We start from the raw sequence: 12,429 nt of genomic DNA, 5'->3' as shown, positions 1-12,429 counted from the left end.
ATATAATAAAAGATAGTAGCGGCGAGATTTTGAAAGGAAGATTTTACGAAGAGGAACTCTCTAAAACAAAACACCCCGATACGTACCTCATCGAGAAAGTATTGCGTAGGAAAGGTGACAAACTGTTTGTCAAATGGCTGGGACTTCCGGAAAAAAGTTGGATCGACGCGAACGAAGTGATCTTGTGAGTACGTGGAACGTGGTGAAGCGTCTACCGGATCCGGAAAGTCAAACAAGAAAAAAAAGGAACGGTGAGTTGCTTCCCGACAGCATCCGCTGTCTGATCGTAGGTCCTTCGGGGTGTGGGAAAACGACACTGCTCGTGGACAATTTTCTCCTCGCACCGAATTGGTTAGATTGGAAGAACAGGCACCTGTACGTGTTCTCGAAAAGTTTGGAGCAATCCAAATACCAGCAACTGATGAAAGTGTACGTTGGTCTGGACATTGCAACGTTCGCTTCGGAAATAAAACCACTCGACGATTGTCGTGAAAATTCAGTCGTCGTGTTCGACGACGCCATCCTGGAAAATCAAAATGAAATTCGCAACTTTTTTACGCAAGGTCGTCACAAAGAAATGGATTGCTTTTACCTAGCTCAAACGTTTTCCAAAATTCCAAAACAGTTACTACGCGACAACGCTAATTTCATATGTTTGTTTCGTCAAGATCACACCAACCTCAAGCATGCGTACGATGACTACGTAGGCGGAGACATGAACTACAATCAATTTTCGGAACGCTGCTCTTCTTGCTGGAACGGTGACGATTTCGGATTCGCGACGATCGACATGACGAGGAAACCCAACGACGGAAAATACAGAAACAAAATCAACGACTTTCTAAACGTTGCAACGTTGTGAGAAACGACGTATATAAATAAACGTTATGACGAAACGAAAAATCGAAGACGAAAATCTCAAGTTGCGAGAATACCTCGCGAAACGCTTCAAAGGTTGGAAATCCGAGAATCGCGGATTCTACGAAGAGAAGAAACGTCAGGATCAACCTGTGATCGATGCCATCAGCGGTCTAGGTAAAGAAATTAAAAGTGTCACGGAACAAAATAAAAATTTGATCAACGAACTCGTACCGCTCGTAGCTAAAAGTTATGTCGTACCCACGCCCATTTCGAGCATTCCTTCGACGCCGTTCGAACTGAAGGATGCACCGGCACGACGTCGAGCCATAGGCAGCACGTCGTCGTCTTCGGATAAAATCGAGTTGGGACCTTTGGCACGAGACTACCTGAGCACGGGGAAATTCGACAAGGATGAAGTGTTCGGATTGTATCCCAGCATGGAAACCAGCGAAGGCGGCGGTGTGGTGTGGAAGATTGGGAAATCGAAGGTGACCTTCGAAGGCAACGATATTAAAGTCAATTTAGGCGACAAGGATAGTTGGAACAGGTATCCGGGTACGGTGGGACTGTGGGAACTTGTTGCCAAAAAGCAGCCGAAAGATTACACCGACGAAGATTACCAAAGTTACAAGGAAATTCTGATCATGACGGATGCCTTGTACCAGAACAACGACGCCTCGCAGAATAGGGTGAAATCGAGCAGCGGCGAGAAGTACAGGAATCTCATCAAACCGATTTGGAACCAGGTCAAAACAGGCAGCGGCGTCAAACGCTACAACACGTTACCCAAAGAATTTGTTTGGGTGGACGACGTGAGGAAACTCGTGGACCGATTGTTGGTGATAGCCGGTGAAGAGAATGCAGGCAACCGTAATTTCTACAACGAGAAGGTTGGCATCGTGGACATGATCAGCACGAAACTTTCCAACTTCATCGTGAACGACGACAAGGGCATAGGTTACCTAATCAAAATCATCAACACGCTGCCTCCGAAATTTTGGAACGTGGCCGAAGGAAAGGGACTCGTGAACGACATCATCAACAAGTTACCTTTCGAGATGCATCTACCTGGCTACCAGTACTGCGGACCGGGTACCAAACTCGAGAAAAGATTGGAGAGAGGAGACAAGGGTGTGAATCCGTTGGACGCCGCATGCAAAGATCACGACATCGCCTACAACACCACGCAGACGGATCTGGACGCACGTCACGAAGCAGACAAAAAATTGGAACATGCAGCTTTCGAAAGGTTCGTGAGCAGAGACGCATCGCTGGGTGAACGGGTCGCCGCACTGGGTACCACCATCGCGATGAACACAAAACAAAAATTGGGGTGGGGTATATAAATAACATCCAGTAAAATAAACAACATGGCTTGAATAACTGATTTGCCGCACGAACTACTATCTAAAATATTCAAAAAGGTAGTTAACGGAGATGTTAATAAACTTGTGATCATAGCTAAAACGACGCCGGCATTTCACATGGGATGCGAAATAGTTCTTAAGGACCGTCTTCGGGGGATCAGTGGAATGAGGTGCGGTGATCTCGACACTCTTCTGTCGGCCGCGGGGGAGAAATTGAACGAGAGGTTGGACGAACTGTACGAGGTGAGGCAGGGGAGAAGACGGGACACCGATGATTGGAGAAAATCTAAGCAGGAGACGGAAGAAATCATCACGCACATCATCGCGTTTTCGGAAGCACGAACTTTCTTCCTCTGTTAAAAAAATATTCGATACAAAAAAAATCTCGTGAAAAAAATATATATATATAAATAACACACATCGTGAATAAAAATTAAATTTCTCTCTAACACTCTGAAATTTTTCTTTGATATGACGACTGAAAAAATAAGTGACCTCCAAGCATTAAAACAAATGCTAAATTTATCAGTCGAGTATGTAAAAATTCAGGAATTGGAAGTCGACAAACCTTACACGATAACTTCCGGTTCAATCGTTTCTACCCAGTATGGTCCCAAGGTACGCCTGTTGCTCAACGCACAATACAGTCTATTTTTACCAGATCGATACGCTAACATGTTATCCGACGAGAAGCTAGCTATTTTAATCGAGAACAAAACTCGAATCGTGTACAAGGGGACAAAGGAACTTCTTTGCAAGAAAACGAAGCACGTAATAGAATTTGTGTAACGACTGCGAGGCTTTGAAAAAAAATCTCAGAACATTTATATATAAATAACATACCGTAAAAAAACTACACGAGAAAAAATCTCAGAATATATATATAAATAACATACCGTGAAAATAACACATAGAGCATCAACATGAAGCCCAAGGGTGTCGTGTACCAGATACCATACTCCAATCTAAAAAATCTAGGTGCCCTCGATGGGTTACTCACCAAGAAACAACGCGAGAAGAAACGTTCTTGCTTGTCGAAAGGACACGGAATGAAATTACTGCTCAGCACACCTCAATTGAAAAGATTGCAGCGTTCGCGGAAACAACAAAAGATCGGAGGTTTTATATTCAGCATCCCCGCCATCCTGGCAGCATTGGGGGCCGTGGGAAGTTTGGCCGGTGGAAGTGCCGCCATCGCGAAAACCGTCATCGACTCGAAGAAGAACAAAGCGGAATTGGAAGAACAGAAACGTCACAACCTGGCCATGGAGAAGAAGGGGAAAGGTGTGACCAAAAAGCAAAAAAGCAGCCTCGATGCTTTGAAGAAATATAAAAAAAAGAAAAAGCCCTGTCCAACTTCGATATTGAATCTCTGATCGAACCGTTGGGAATAAGAAACTTCAGAGGTGTTTTCATGTCCGATTCTCTACCTTCTGCTGTAAAGAAAAAGGAGTATGGCGTGGTCAACCTGGACAGTTACAAAAATCCTGGTACACATTGGATATGCTACCTCAAAATTAACGATAACAATGCATTTGTTTTCGATTCGTTCGGTGGCACACCGCCTGCCAGGTTGGTGAAGTATCTCAGTGTTGCCAACCTCTACTACAATGACAAACGCATCCAGGGTTTCACCGATGTTAACTGCGGCCACCTATGCCTTTCCGTTCTCGCATACATGTCTAAAATAAATAACCCGTCGGTGGAACATTTTCAGAAAGCATTGTGGTACCTAAAACACCATGGGCGTGTTCCATCTCACGAGCGAATCTTCAATCTTGAAACTCACGCTGCACGACGACATCGTCTATCCTAAATCCGTGGCTCTGCGTGCATTCTACAGCATGTACCTCATACCTAACGTCACGCAGCACAACAACAAAATTAGCGTCGGAAACGAACACATCGTCGTCACGCCAGGACAATACAATCTTTCCACTTTGCAAGCTCAATTACCCAAAGGCACGTACCTTTCTCAAAATTCGGTCACGCACAGAGTGGAAATCCTATCCGCGACGGAGACCGTGGACCTGGGCACCATGGGAGAACTTTTAGGTTTCGAGAACAACCACCCAAAACTCGAAGCTGGCATCAAGCACGTAGCAACCAACATTCCTAAATTCTTGGCCATAGAGACTCTGAACGTACACTGCAACGTGGCGGAAGGCATGATCACGAAATCTTCGGACGGATTGTTAGGAAGTCACAAGCAGACGGGAATCATAGCCACTTTCAAACCAAGTTCCGAGTTCATGTAACCGATCATCTACACGCCCTCTTCTCCGATCTATTTTCCAGTATGTCGCAACCGCATAGACGACATAGAGTTGGTGGTGACGAACGAGAAAGGAGACGTGGTGGATTTCGCAGGTGCAACGACGACGGCCATCGTGGAGATCAACGTATAATAAATAACACACATAGTGAGAATGGAGCAAATCGAAAGTTACGAATTGCAATCTTTCCCTCCCAACCGTCGCACGTTCGCCAATCTGAACGAAGCGAACAGGGAGATCGAATACGACGTGGACGTAGGCGATGGGTTTATTCATCCTCACAGAGCGGACCTCTACCTTCAATTCGACGTGGTGAAGAAGGAAAGCGGAGACGCGTTTCCCGCAGCAGCAAACTTGATACTCGTGGACAACTTCGTGCCTCACCTGTTCTCGCAGGTGGAGGTGAGAAAACACAACACCGTCATCGACAGAATAGATTATCCAGGCATCACGTCGACGGCAGTGGGAACGTTGAAATTATCCAAAACGGACGCAGCGTACTACCAGGCCGGGGGATTCGAAGCCGGGACCAAAATATCGACGAGAAGTCACACGGTGCTCTTTCCCATGCGTCTGCTGCCTGGTTTCTTCTCGGACTATAAGGAGATCATGTGGAAGGGAGGACTGAGGATCACGTTTCGAAGAGCGGCCAACGACAACGACGCACTGATGCGATACGCTACTTTGGGTCCGGACGGCACCACGCCGATAGCCAACACTTTACCCGAAGCGGCGAAATGCGTCATCCGAAGCATGGAATTGAGAATGCCGGTGGTGGAATACGAAACGAACTACGCCCTCAAATACAAAGCGGAGATCTTGAAAAATCCGCAGGTGGCGATTCACTTTCACGGTTACCAGTGCGTACAGAAGGTGGCATCGGGAAGTCACTTGGAATTCGACGTGACGACGCAGTTCAACAACATACAGTTCGACATGCCAGATTTCGTCGTAGTGCTTTTTCAGACCGGGAGGGACAAGAATCAGGAAAAAGATTCCAGCAAGTTCGACGACTGCAAGATCAAGAACGTTTATCTGAAGAACGGTAGGAACGAAGTGTTCCCGCGCGAGAATTACAACCTCGACGTGACCAAAAACGATTACCTCAAACTTTACGAAGCGTTCTCGGCTTACAAACGCGTGACCGAGGGAAGCGTGGACATGTACTACACGCCCAGCGAGTTCAAAGCACGGAGACCCATGACCGTCATCAACACATCTAAGAGAAAGAAGGTTGTGGTCAACGATCGAACCAACATCAAGGTCGTGTGCGAGTTCCACGATGCCTTGCCCGAGGATACCCTATGCAGTGTCATCCTGATTGCAGAGAAGTCCTTCGCCTACGACGTGAAGAACGAGAGGGTCACAGAGCAGTTTTAACAGGCTTTTTTACATTTTTTCTTGCACAATAAGAATTTTTTTGTACTAGTATAATCAGTTACAATAGCACAATACAAATTTCACTAGTTCAGATCAGTTACAAATATCAATTTTATTAGTTATCAGTTACAATATCTTCTTTCGCACTATAGCACAAGAGACAAATCAGAATTTGCACAAAATTTGTTGTTGTTTTTCCACGTGAAAATTAACAATAAAATTCTTTTTTTTATCGTTTCAGATGCTGTCGAAACATCAAAAACACATACACACACACTAGAAAAAAAGCATGCAACTTTATTTGTAACACACACATATTCTCCATCTTCATCAAGAAAATATTATAATAAACATAATTATTTTTATCTATATCTCACAATAAAACTCTATATCCAAAAATATCACAACATCAAAATAACACTAGAGTCGTTAGTACACGTTGCATGCATTACGGAGGTCCTCTGTAGAGTTTCATGGAAGTTTGAGAAAAAAAAACACGTGAAACTCTACAGAGGTGCGGTTGTAGATAACCGCAGCCGTTAGAAAACCTTTACTTTTTTTGGCTGGGCACCACGCACCCTGGCGAGGTTATAGGGGCCAGGTATCCTAAAAAACAACAATTATTATTTTGTTTGTTTGTTTGCGTTACAATACACGCGCGCGCGTGTGTGTGTGTGTGTGTGTGTGTGTGTGTGTGTGTGTGTGTGGCACATCGTTCCCCCGAGAGAGGTTTACAAGGGTTATGATATACAAACATTGCCAGAGTTAAAAAATCGCCTTAATGGTTTTCTCTTGTAAGGCATGAGCTCATTACTGTTGCCAGCTATAAGTTTCTCTCTCTCTCTCTCTCTCTCTCTAGCCCTTGCCAAATAAAAAAAAAGTGTAGGTAGGAGTTGGTAACACTGCGAGAAAAATCTATAGCTGGCAACAGAAATGAGCTCATGCCTTACAAGAGAAAACCATTAAGGCGATTTTTACTTTCCGGCGTTGAACCCGTACAGTATTACCATCCATCCATCTCTCTCTCTTTTACGGCACTGCCGGCTCTCCTTGTTTAGTATATGTAGGTTGGCAAAAAATGCTTTATGCACTGTAAAGCAAACCTCAAGCAAAGTTGCCAGCTCCTTGCTTTAGGTTAGGTTAGACAAAAAAAAGGCTGTAGGTAGGCTGTCGGTTGTTTAACTCTTCTCCCTCTCTCTCCTCTCTCTCTTTTTTTTTTGTAAAAGTCTATGGCAAAAGTACCAGTAGGTTGGCAACCTTGTTTTATGCACTGTAAGGCAAGCCTCAAGCAAGGTTGCCAGCTCCTTGCTTTAGGCTAGGTTAGACAAAAAAACCTTGGTGATTTTTTCGAGTAAAATGTTGGTAATACTGTGTCCGAAAATAGGGGGGGGGTTTATGCCTTACAAGAGCAAACCATTAAGGCAAGCCCCACCGAGCTTTACTTTCGGGCGCAGTGTTGGCAACACTACGAGCAAAAATTGCCAGCTCCTTGCTTTAGGTTAGGTTACCCCAAAAACCTTGGTGATTTTTTCGAGTAAGAAGTTGGTAACACTGCGCCCTCTTGTGAGGATTATGCCTTACGAGAAAACTCCATTAAGGCGATCCTCAATAGATGGCGCAGTATTGCCAGCTCCTTGCTTTAGGTTAGGTTACCCCAAAAACCTTGGTGATTTTTTCGGGTAAGGAGTTGGCAACACTGCGCCAAAGAGTGAGGATTTTGCCTTACGACAAAAATCCAGTAAGGCGATCCTCAGAAGATGTTGGTGAATGCCCTAACCTGGACTACTTACGATAACGTCATCAAAGTAAAATGCGACGCCTGGTGTGTCTCCCAAGATTTTAGCCAGCGTCATTTGGAAAATATCGCCACTAACTGTGATCCCGAAGCACAACCGTTTTATCTTATAGAGTCCTACATGTGTGTTCACTACAGTTATAATTTGTGACTTTTCTGACAAGAGAAGTTGGCAATAAGCCATTTGAAGATCCACTACGGAGAAATACTGGCAATTCTTCAGTTTAGCAAATATATCATCAGTTTTACTAATATTGAACTTCATATTTTCTGTCATTTTGTTGACAGTTGAAGAAAAATCGACACATAACCTCAAAGACCCATCTTTCTTGGTGACTGCCACAAGAGGAGATGCCCAATCAGAGTAGGTGATAGCCTCCCAGAGACCTTGTTGTACTAGTTTCTTAATTTCGACTTCCACTTGTGCCCGCAAACCGTAAGGCGTATCGTAGGCTTTCCGGAAAATCGGTACAGCATCTCTTCTCAAAGGTATATCAATTATGTACGGTACAATTGGTTTCGATAGATCACCATCGAAGACCGAAGCAAATTCATGTTTTATTTTCATTCGTAAATGTTCTGGTTGGTCATTTTCCGTAGGGTCAACTAGCATAGAACTAGACTGCTGTGAATGTAACAGTACAGTTCTCCAATCCGGCGTAACGACATCTAACCATGAACGACCTATGAGTGGATAGGTGAGAAAGTCCTTGCATAAAATAACGGGAAGTAAGTAAGTCGATCCGGAGTGTGTAAGTTCCAGTTCAGCCTGACCTTGCACCGAAAGAGCATGTTTCCCTACGCCATATATTTTTATGGAGAAATGGTTAATATTAGTCATTGGAAACCAGTTTCTCAATGAATCCGCTTGGAACAGAGTTACGGCAGATCCTGTATCGAGCTCACATTGAATAAACTTGCCGTTAATAAGTAAATCCTTTAACATTGGATTCTTTGATAAAGGGTAATTGGACGTAGGTGACCCGATGATATGTGAGTCACAACTGTATGAAACGACACTAGGTAACCATGCTGTTTGCTCACCAGGTGAACTTTGAGATGTTGACATCTGTAAATTTGTGTGTTCAGTAGTTTGCCCTACGTTATTACTATTAGGTTTCCGTTTAAGCTTCTCTCTCTTCCTACACCGCTTTTGCCAGTGACCACGTTTCCTACAGAATGAACAAACTGAATCCTTGGCTGGACAGTTGTCTTTAAAATCATGTTTGTACGTACAGTTAGGACAGCTGTAATCAGTATATTTCATTCCGTGAATCGTTGGATTAGACGAACTATAAGTATGTTGTTTTGTATGTTTGTCCCCTTGCACTGTTCTTCTTGGAAATTGGGTTGAGGTGCGTGAAACTGCTGACTCTTGCTTTACACTTTCTGATCGTATTAACAATCGGGTTTCTTTCTCTAACATTTCATTTTGTAATGTCAGTTCCTGACATTGCTGAAAGGTTAATGACTGTACTGAAAGCAACTTTCTTCTAGTAACTTCAGATCGTATGCCCAATACTATTTGTTCAACTAAAGCTTCGTCCAGATAATTGCCGTAGTTACATTTTATGGCTTGTTGCTTCAGCCTTATGAAATAAGCAGAAACGGTTTCACCTTCCTCTTGTACACAACGTCGAAACTTATATCGTTCAACAAACTTATTAGTTACAGGTTTGTAGTGTGACAAAAGACTATCCTTTAGACGAGAATATGACAGATTCTGTACAAGGTCTGGTGCGACTACATTTTTCAAGACTTTAAATGCCTTTGCACCTATAAAGGCGATGAGTATAGGAACTCTCTGATAATCACTGAACTTTTGAATGATACACAACTGTTCGAAACGTAAGAGATAATCTTCAATGTCCTCTGAATCTTCGTCGAAAGCGTTAAATGTTATGTTTGTGTACATATTTATGACTGTAAATCCAAACGTTTAACCTAACAACCATGAAAAGTGAGTTTTCACGTATAATTATACTTGATCTGCATCGGATCACAATGTATCTATGAACGTGACAAAGCCTTTGTACGTTTCAAGATTATAACTTGTTTCCACGTTAGAAGGAATCTTGATATATATATTTACACCACACTATTTTTATAAGACTTAGTCGGTTTATGCTTACCGTATTATGACAAATTGCGTCAAACCGACACGTTTATGATTGTTCCAACAGTTTGCTGTACGAATGAGGACAGTCCGTCCGAGATGAAAAAAACTTACGGAAATGTAAGGTTCTTGCAAATCCTGCAAACCATGAAGAGTAAAGTTATTTTATACCGACTGCGCCATAATGTTGTGCGATGGAAACACATATGTTAACAAGATTAACTGCATTTATTACACAAACTCACAAAACAACGTAACACTTTACATTATAACGAAACTACGTTCACCATTCCAGATCCTGTTTGCACAGACTCTTGTCTAGCAACAGTAGCTTGTTTCTTCTTCCTCTAGGAGGCAGCACTACAATAGCTTAGTCTGGTTTCAATTCCAACGTTGCGGAGAGTAATTTGTCTTCGTCTTGAAGGATAAAATAGGTCAGTCTGCCTTCAATTCCAACGTTGCTGAGAGTAATTTGTCTTCGTCTTGAAGGATACAATAGGTTATTCTGCCTTCAATTCCAACGTTGCGGAGAGTAATTTGTCTTCGTCTTGAAGGATAAAATAGGTTATTCTGGTTTCAATTCAAAAGTTTCGGAGAGTAATTTGTCTTCGTCTTGAAGGATAAAATAGGTTATTTTGGTTTCAATTGAAACGTTTCGGAGAGTCTCTCTTCATCTTCAGGGGAGGGGGATTGTGTTTTCAATTTCGGAATTTCTGGGAACATGTTGCATAATTGTGTATTATATCTAGTTCTCAATTAGTCTACGTTCTTTAGTGGTCCGTGTGTTCTTGTTACCCTTTTTTCCCTTTCTCTTTATCTATCTGGGAAAGCGTATATACTTTACGCCCACATTTTAGCACCATGCAATCCATCTGCATCAAATTTACTATCTCGTTGCAAATCAGTTTTGCAGCGAACAAATGCACATAAATAGATTTGACTGCAGTTAGTATTGGAAAATCTTTAACGATATCAGTTACACTCTAAAAGGTACTGAAGTAAAATTTTTAAAAAAATATTATTATTCCGCAAAGCTTGTCATGAACAAGGTTTGTAGTAACATTGGATCGAAACGTTTTGTTATTGTTAGTGAAAATTTAATAGTGAATGTAAAAAAAAAGCAAATGTTCATAATCTTTCCTACCTACCTTTTCTGAATTCAATAGGATTATTCCGTTGGAAACTGCCAGCAAAATGTCCATAGTTTCACCTCAGGCGAACACAATTTAAGATCTGTAAGATAAAAATAAGTTTTGTCAAAAAAAATTACAAGATGGCATATTTAATAGTTAAAGGTACAATGTAGATGACTCTATTTCCTTTATTAATGATGTTGTACAAGGAATGCTTATTTCCTGCGCAAAGTCAAGTAATATTAAAGTATTAAATTCAACGAATATCTGTTTCAAATGGATAACTCTTTTCATGCCTTGTGATGTTGTAGTTCGAGAGTTGTGCGTCAATCATCGAATCAAATAAGGAGAAGGAGTTACGTGAGGATGTAGTTTGAACCATGTTATTTGAACATTTATGTTTAAAAAGATTCCTGACGAATAGATTGAACTTAAAAAAAATCGAATCAAATAAGTAGCAAGAGTTACGTGAGGATGTAGTTTGAACCATGTTATTTGAATGTTTACGTTTCAAAAGATTCGTGACGAATAGATTGAACTTAATAATAAATCGAATCAAATAAATAGAAAGAGTTACGTAAGGATGTAGTTTGAACCATGTTATTGGAATGTTTACGTTTCAAAAGATTTGTGAAGAATAGATTGAACTTAATAATAAATCGAAGATCAAATAAGTAGAAAGAGTTACGTGATGATGTAGTTTGAATCATGTTGAATCATTTGAACGTTTCCGTTTCAAAAGATTCGTGACGAATATATCGAACTTAATAATAAGTCAAAAATCAAATAAGTAGTAAGAATTACTTGAGGATGTAGTTTGAATCATGTTGAATCATTTGAACGTTTCCGTTTCAAAAGATTTGTGAAGAATAGATTGAACTTAATAATAAATCGAAAATCAAATAAATAGAAAGAGTTAAGTGAGGTTGTAGTTTGAACTTTACGTTTCAAAAGATTCGTGACGAATAGATTGAACTTTATATTTTAATAGCAACTAATGCATGCATAAATAGCTATCAATGAAGACAATGTACAATATATTTTATCAAGTCTGTGAAGATGCTAGAAAACAATGAAGTGGAAATATTATCTGAAAGCTACCATATTTAATATTTCCAGAAATGCTATACAGAAAATGCAAATTTTAGTTAAAAGTAAGTACCCGCTCATTTTGTTTTAGAGACGTCTGATTGATCTAAGCGCATCTGCCATTTCCTACGACACCGTCAGTGTATCCAGTAACTCAAAAATTTCAAAATATTTCAAGTGCTGCTGTATTTTTCTTTTTGCAAACGAAATTCGAGCTATACCAAATGTTTGCAAAACTAAACTGCATAACCTATACTCATTACATGATATTCCGTGGCGGAGTGGTTAGCACAACGCGCTACGACACCAAGAGTCCCAGTTCAGCTTAGGCATGTGCCTTCTTTGTAAGTCAATTTCACCATATCACTTATCCTCATCTTCGCGATTAGCCAAAAGTGGAGTAAAATAAATC

The 12,429-nt window shown here is 41.4% G+C and overlaps 1 protein-coding gene across 1 annotated transcript in view; it reads right to left on the bottom strand.

Annotated features, from left to right (window-relative positions):
* The window catches only part of LOC145981249 (secretin receptor-like), a 645,142-nt gene that overhangs the window by 442,310 nt on the left and 190,403 nt on the right, over positions 1-12,429 (bottom strand). Inside the window, exon 2 of the mRNA XM_083114400.1 lies at positions 10,944-11,028. The gene's annotated coding sequence lies outside the window, so the exon portion shown is untranslated. The remainder of the gene's footprint in view (positions 1-10,943; positions 11,029-12,429) is intronic.

The sequence above is a fragment of the Lepisma saccharinum genome, chromosome 29 (genome assembly GCF_977018435.1).
Source record: "Lepisma saccharinum chromosome 29, izLepSacc3.1, whole genome shotgun sequence".
NCBI classification, from domain to species: domain Eukaryota; kingdom Metazoa; phylum Arthropoda; class Insecta; order Zygentoma; family Lepismatidae; genus Lepisma; species Lepisma saccharinum.
The sequence above is the reverse complement of the archived record's forward strand: the minus strand, read 5'-3'. Positions and strand labels throughout refer to the sequence as shown.